Consider the following 7,709-nt stretch of genomic DNA (forward strand, 5'->3'; position numbering starts at 1 on the left):
ACCATGTTGGAGTCCAGCACCTTAACCACCTTGCCACCTACTGGCCCCAGCAGATCGAATTTCTTCAGCTAAGTTGTTCTGATGGGATAAAGGTTGCAGAAATCCCAGTTGTGGCCATAAACCCCCATTTATGTTTACTCATCAGGAGCACCACATTTTGATCCCTGTTCATTTTACTCTTGGTAATTTTCTCATTTGATTCCAAACTTGAACTAGGGTCAAAATATGCATGATTCATTACCTCCCTAAAACCCCAACAGTATAATATATTCCCAGTAAGAATTATGCTTCAACTAAAACAGAAGTAATCAGGTAATTGATGGTGATTGCCTTGAAGCTATGTCTTGGATGCCATTTCTAAAAAGGAAGCCAATTTTCTAAAAATCCATGTTAAATGTTGTACACAATTGATTCTGTATGTCATTAAGCCAAGGAGGATATTACTTACAGGGTTATTCATTTTTATTTTACTTTAATGAATGTTAAGAAGCTCTAAATCGCTTATAACAATTAAGACAATTAACTTTGCATGCAACTGCAAAGTTGGAAACTCACTATGCTCTCAGTTTCTGATATTTTCTTCTTTTATTAAAATTCACTTTGATAAACCACAAACCAGAACAGCAGTGTATTTGGTCCCCTTGTTTTATACATTGCGTGTGTTCTTGTTGGATTTTACAATAGTTTCCTTTTCAGATTTTCTGGGGAAAGAAAGAAACAATAACCCTTTATATATTTCCCAAGGCTAAAGTATTTTAATGAATTCTTACTACTGTAAAGTTTTAAGTTTTGGTTTTTCACTTTGAGTTTATTTTATTGAATGTTCCAATTGATAACAAAAACAAAAAACAAAAAGCTGAATGTGGAGTATTTTAGTTAATATCAATAATGTTTGAATGAGTATACGTGTATTTTGGGGATACGTTCAAAATATTTCACATACTGATTGGTGAATCTATCAGTCTGAAATATATGGGGTGAAAGATAATGAAGTGGAAACTAAACACACTAGGATTTGTTAAGCCCTCAAGTTTCAAGTCCTTCATAAGATATGACTCATTTAGTCTCCACAATGGCCTTATTACAGTGTTCTCACGATTCCACCTTAAAAAAAAAAAAGAGTGCTCATACAAACTAAATGCTTTTCAAATTCACATGACTTAAAAGCTTTGACAAATAAGCTGGCTTGAAATATGGTATTTTAAAAAAGAAAGAGTTTACAGTTAAGTCAAGTATTTAAACTTTTTACTATCTTTGACAAGGTTTCCCCAAAAATCAAATTCTAAAATTTAGTTTTTTCGACCTCAAAGTAACTTATGGATGTTTACAGAGGGCCCTAAAACATCCAAAAGATAAATATTAGAACCAATCATCAGGCTTATTTTGATGTTTCAAATAATATGTTAATATTGTCAAATTGAGTGATTTTAATTTTCTTTATCTTACATTTGAGTTATATGTATGAATATGTTATGTGAACATTTGCATGTGTGTATGTCAGATATATCCAAATTTGTCAGTTGTGAATTCTTGTCAGATCTGTAACTACGGTTGGTTCGAGTCTTGTTGTCTATGGTTAACTGTTTTATTTGTTGCCTTTCTAGAAACTTTTTGCAAATGACTGTAATTGTAAAGTATCATGTCTTTAAGGAAATTCATAAAGAGGATGGAAAGAGGATGTACTCTTAAAAGTACAGGCTTATAATCTAATCATTAAATTTGGTTTAAAAAAATCATGCTATGTAAGGATCATTTGGGCAACTTGGTAAAAAGGCAGATCACAGGATCTACTAAGCCAAGATTCTGATCCAGTAGATCTTGCAGGATTCCAGGCATTTATATTTTTAATATTCTTCCCCAGAAGACTCTGAAGTATGTAGCATGTAGAAAAAACACACTGAGGAAAATTATCTATTACTAGTGATGCTGAGCATTTCTTCATATGCTTGTTGGCTATTTTTTTATCCCATTATCTCATTTTGAGATGCTTTTTTTTTTTAGAGGTTTTTGCTATAGGGTGTGTGCGCTCACCAGAAAGAAGAGAGAGACAGAGAGACAGAAAGCGAGAAATCACCCCCCAGGAGGGATGGCCACGCTACAATACCTCCTCCTCAATTCTCTTCTTGGAATTTTGGGCACACATGCACACGCACTCGGCATGAGTTTAAGCCACTGGGTCCAGGACTCAAACCACAGTCAACTACGTGGGAATTCAGCAACATAGCCATTACACTAACTGCTGGTCCCAAGGTGCTTTGATCTAGGTAATTTGCCCATTCTTTAATCAAGGTATTGCTTTTTAAACTTTTTTGGTGCCAAGTTGTTTGAGTTCCTTGTTCTAGTTATTAATCCTTTGAAATATGGTTTGCAAATATTTCCTCTCGATTCTGCAGGCTGTCACTGCTCTGTTCATTGTGTCCTTTGCTTTGAAGAAGCTTTCTCATTTTATATAATCCCACTGTCTACTTTTATTTTCTCTGCTTTAAGGTTTTATTCAAAAACTCTTTGTCCATACCAAAGTCCTAAAGTGTTTTTTTCGTTGTTTTCTTCTAGTATTTCATAGTTTTGGGTTTTATTTTTAAGTCTTTAATCCATTTCAAGATCATTTTTTGTATATGGTAAGATATATGGGTCTGGTTTCATTATTCTGCATACAGAAATCTGGTTTTCCCACTACCATTTATTCAAGAGATGATGTTTTCTCCTGTGGATGTTCTCAGCACTTTTGTCAAAAATTAACTGACTATATATTTGTGAATTTATTTCTGGATTCTCTGTTCTGGTCTATTTGTCTGTTTCTGTTCAGTCAGTTCTTTTTTTTTTCCTGTTTTTGTATTTCTTGCCAGTACCATGTTTTTTTGGTTATTATTGGAAGAGCCATGCTCTATGAGTAATTGCTGGGGCCAGCAAATGCCCTGGTAGTTGAGGCACTGGTCTCCCACATGACCAACCATGGTTCAAGTCCCAGACCTGATGGCTTCCTTTCTTACTTTCTCTCTCTTTTCTCTTCTCTCTTCTCTTTAGTGAGCATATGTGCCTGATAGCAAATAATAAATAAATAAATACATAAATACATAAAATTAAAAAGAGTAATTGTCCATGTCTTAGCAATAAGGAATACACTAAGGATAAAGGAAAAGTGCAATAATTCCATCCTAATAAAGACTAAAAGCAAGCCTCAGCAAAATCAAGATAATTCTTCAGTAATCAAATGCTTACCAGAACAAAACTTAGCTCTCTTTAAAGGATAATAACATAATTTTAAGTCTCTATAATTTATCACCTGCCATGTCCAGCATTTAAAATACAAACTTACCAGACAAGCAAAGGAAGAAGAAACAGTAAACAGTAATCTAGAGATAAAACAATTAATGAAAAAGACTGAGATTTTGCAGATATTGGAGTTAGCAGATAAGGTCTTTAAAATAACTATGACTAATATGCTAAATAATATATAAAAATAGATGGACAAAGTAGGGTAAAGCTGAAGTATTTTCATACAATATTAGAAAAAAAAAGAGGACTCACATTGGTATTCAAGATCTACAAAACATAATAACTGAGATGAAAAACTCACTGGATAATTAAAGACCAACTAGAAATAGTGAACTAGAAAACTATCCAATAGAATAACATCCTAACTGAAGAACATAGAGAAAAAATAAGAACCTGAAAAATGTATAAGACCCATATGAAACATTATCAGAAGGCCTACAAAACTAATTGGAATTCCAGAAGAAGAGGAGGTGTTTTGTGTTTTAATAAAAGTTAGCTGAGAAATCTTCAAATCTGATAAAAAAAAAATAGCTACCCAGGAACTAGACATATTCAGCAAAGTCAATGAAGAATTTAAAAACAAACAAACAAACACGTAGGTGCAGTGTAGACAAATAACTGTAGTACCACAAAAGAGGAAACATCACATTTAGCCAGGGAAGGAACTGTATTAGCTCCAAAGGAGCCACAGTGAACACGACAGTAGGTCTTTACATAGAGCTATGGAAGTTTCTTTAAAAGAAAAAAGAAAAAGAACCACCAAACTGGAAGTCTACTTCCATAAAATGCCCTTAAATAAAAAAGACAAAAACAATAAAAGTAAAAATGAACAAAAACTGAAGGTAAAAGACAACACTTGAAAGAAATTTATTGTCAGCCAATTTGTGTGGAAGAAATTAGCTCATAGAAGTACAGACATAGAAGAATGAATGATGAACAACAGAATAGGGTGAAGACTTAGTGCTATTCTGTAACTTTCTCAAATGAAGTAGCATTCAATCAATGCATTTTCCCAAAAGATTTGCTATGTCATCAAGTCAAGGGAAATATTACTGAAATATATCCAGAAATTTTAATTCATGTCTTTATATCAATTTTTAAAACTCTGTTGTTTTATTATAGCCATTGTTAGTAATAAGATGAAATATATCATAACATTCATTTAACCCAACATATTGATTATATGTCATATAAATCAGAATCTAGTCTACTAATTTCCAGTGTTTGTCTTAGTTGTCTCAAGGAGTGTTATATAAAGCAGCAAGTTCTCACAACAGACATATTGTGGCATGTAGTCTGAGATTAACAAGGAATGAAATTCAGTGAGCAATTATAGTTTCATTTTGTAAACCATAAGCATTGATTGTGTGCCCACTGAGGGAAAAGTATCAGTAGTTCCTTCTAAAACTACTTTTCTACTTTTTTAAATAGAAATACAAAAGACAGAGGCAGTGGTCCACCCTTAGCCAGCTAGAGATATAATGAAGAAAGATCAAAGAAGGAAAATAGTTGAGAGTTATTATAGAACGTTTTTTTCCCAACTTTCCTATTCATGTATCATTTATTGACGATTGATGGTGTACTTGGTGGCTGTCCTAAGTGCTAGGAAAATAAATACTAAATCAATGAAGTTCACTTTCAAGAATTTATAGTCAAATAGGAAAAGAGAGAAAATACAAACACATATAAAAGCAATGAGGTGTTCTAAATGACATAATAGAAATCTAGAAGGTGATAGTATGACACTGAGGGAAAAATGAGCCATTCAACCTGGGGTGTGTCAGAAAAGTGTTCATAGGGGAAGTGGCATGAGTTCTAAAATTTGAAAGATGAGAGGCCATTTGCCAATGACCACCAAGGAGAAAAACAAGTCAGGCAGAAGATGCAAAGAAAGGCATGGGTTAGAAAAATAGTATCACTAATTTGGGGATGGATCTAACACTGTGGGAGCTGAAACATGGTTAACAGGGATGTCTGCACTCGGAGGCAGAAATTGAAAGACTGGAAGATATCAAAATAAGATGAACAACTGTAGACACTAGTGACATGGTGGGGGGGTGGGAAATAGGGGCAAGGAGGGAGGGAATAGCAGGGCATAGAGAGAAGCAAACATTTCACAGACACAAAAATGGGAAGTTACCTAGTGATGATAATGTATATGGTAATAACTTCGACTGAACCAATGTGCAATATATTTGTGCTGGGAGAAATTAATTAATTAATACTTTTTAAAAAGGGATGCTGTAGAAGTCCACAGAGGAGAGATTACTGAATATATTCTATGCCACGTTTGAAATATAGGGCCTATTTTTATGGAGAATACTAGTATTACACAGTACAAACCTTCTTCCGAAGGAGTAGTAACTGCAGCCAATCTCCACCAGAGCTGCACTGCCTAATATGGTAGCCATAGCCACCTGTCACTATCTACATGTAAAGTAATAATTTAAAAATTCACTTCTTTGATTGCTTTAGCCAAATCTGAAGTAATTATAGAAGCATGTGGCTAGCAGCTACTGGATTATGCAGTTTATCCTATAGTTTAATAAGCCTAGTTTGTTTTTCATTCAAGAAAAGTTTAACAGGCATTTCAGATAAGAGGCGGTGGACCTTCTATTATTCACAGTATTCAGGAATTCAAACTGATAGAATCTCTGCCGTTACAAAAATTGCCTTCCCAGATCACCTTATGCATAAGTACCCAGACACCAGATTGAAAGAGAGTTATGGAGGATCTCTTGTTAAATACTTAATGGGTAAGAAGTACAGGGGCCATATAGACCCTCTGTTAATGTCTCACTGAGTTAAGTGTTACAGACACAGAAAGGCTGGAAGCACAGAATAAAAAGGATTCATGTTGAGGAGGTGCCTATAAGTTACCCTTAATAATTCAAGCTCAGGCCAGCAGATGGCATAGTGGTTATGTCTCTGGGACTCCCAATGGCCAACCAATGTTTGAGTCCCAGACCAATGGCTTGAAATGCACACTAGGCAAGTGTGCATACCCAAGACCCCAGGAAGAGAATAGAGGAGGGCATGGCCCTATCCCATGGGAGCGATTTCTCATTTTCTCTCCCACTGTCTCTGTCTATTGCTCTCTCCAGAGAGCACACGTACCCTAAGGTACACACCTCTATGAAATAATAATAATAATAATTCAAGCTCTTCGTTATTAACTTCGGTTATTATACTGTGTCTTGGTGCCCCCCAAGGCCATCTTCATCTAGGGTTGTTCATCCCTCTGCTAAATGCTCCCAGATTTTGAGTTTTTCTCTGTCTCTTCTTCACTGTTAACTATAGTATTAGTTGTTGTTGCTGTTTTTGTTTCTAATTCTTGTGTTGTAATTTGGATGAAATCAAAATTTTAAGAAAATAAATGTACAGATTTATTATATAAGTAACCCAAACTTTCTGAGTCAATTGGGTGCTACATATTTCATTTTTAGAGTAACATGCACTGGATATCTAGCTTCCCTTTTTTTGCTATTCACAGGCTATTTCATTGACTTTAGGAATTTATGACAGTTGGGAGTACTTGAAATCTGACTCCTGGTTAACTTAGCCATTGTTCTTTATATTTTAGACTGTTATAAGGACTTATTTTTATAAAGCATCTATTTCTCTGGACTAGTAACTGGCGACATTTGCTCTATAGCACAGGAATTTTTATGTAATAAATGCCATCGATAGCCCAAAGTGAAAGCACATTATTTATGAGCCAACTTTCAGACTTTTTGCAATGCTAATATACATGATAACCAGAGATAATTACCAAACTTGTAATTTAAAAATACAGAACAGTTTGTAAATACTTCTATAGAAGAGAGGAGTATATCATACTGACAATGCCTAATTAATATTTTAAACACACCTTTATTATTAACTTGTTAAACAAGCATTTATTTATCATCTACTATGTGCCAGTTTTCAGGCACCATGGACAGAAGCACACAATCTAGACAAAGTCACAGCTCAAAGAAATATAAATATTTGGGGAGGATCATAGGCCTCCGTTCACAGATGAGTTTCCTGAAACTACAAAAGTTGTTATACAGTGTTAAAACAAATAGAAGAGCTAACTAATATTTTTTACCTTGGATTTTAATTACTATGGCATCATTTTTCATAAACCTATGGTTATGTTTGGAAATGGACTCGGAAGAAAAAAAAACACTCAATACCTACATAGGTATGATATTGATAAATAAATTAAAATCATTGTCTTCAGCATGTAAACACCTACACCTCAGTGAACAGAACTAATGCATCTATATCTCATAGCTTGAAATATTCAACTGCTCAAATATATTTTGAGGCAGACTGATCCTGATAAGAGGCTGATCCACATGTATGATAGTACTATTCAAAATCACAATCCTACATCGGAAGCCCAAGTTCTAGCGGTGAGGTCCACAACTGGTAACTGTCTTAAT

At 34.4% G+C, this 7,709-nt stretch overlaps 1 long non-coding RNA gene across 1 annotated transcript in view; it reads right to left on the bottom strand.

The window, feature by feature from the left end:
* Positions 1-635: 635 nt before the first annotated feature.
* The window catches only part of LOC102493435 (uncharacterized), a 69,078-nt gene continuing 62,004 nt past the window's right edge, over positions 636-7,709 (bottom strand). Inside the window, exon 3 of the long non-coding RNA XR_333206.1 lies at positions 636-701. This is a non-coding gene — a long non-coding RNA (uncharacterized LOC102493435). The remainder of the gene's footprint in view (positions 702-7,709) is intronic.

The sequence above is a fragment of the Tupaia chinensis genome, unplaced genomic scaffold (genome assembly GCF_000334495.1).
Source record: "Tupaia chinensis unplaced genomic scaffold, TupChi_1.0 Scaffold000017_1, whole genome shotgun sequence".
Classification (NCBI taxonomy): Eukaryota; Metazoa; Chordata; class Mammalia; order Scandentia; family Tupaiidae; genus Tupaia; species Tupaia belangeri.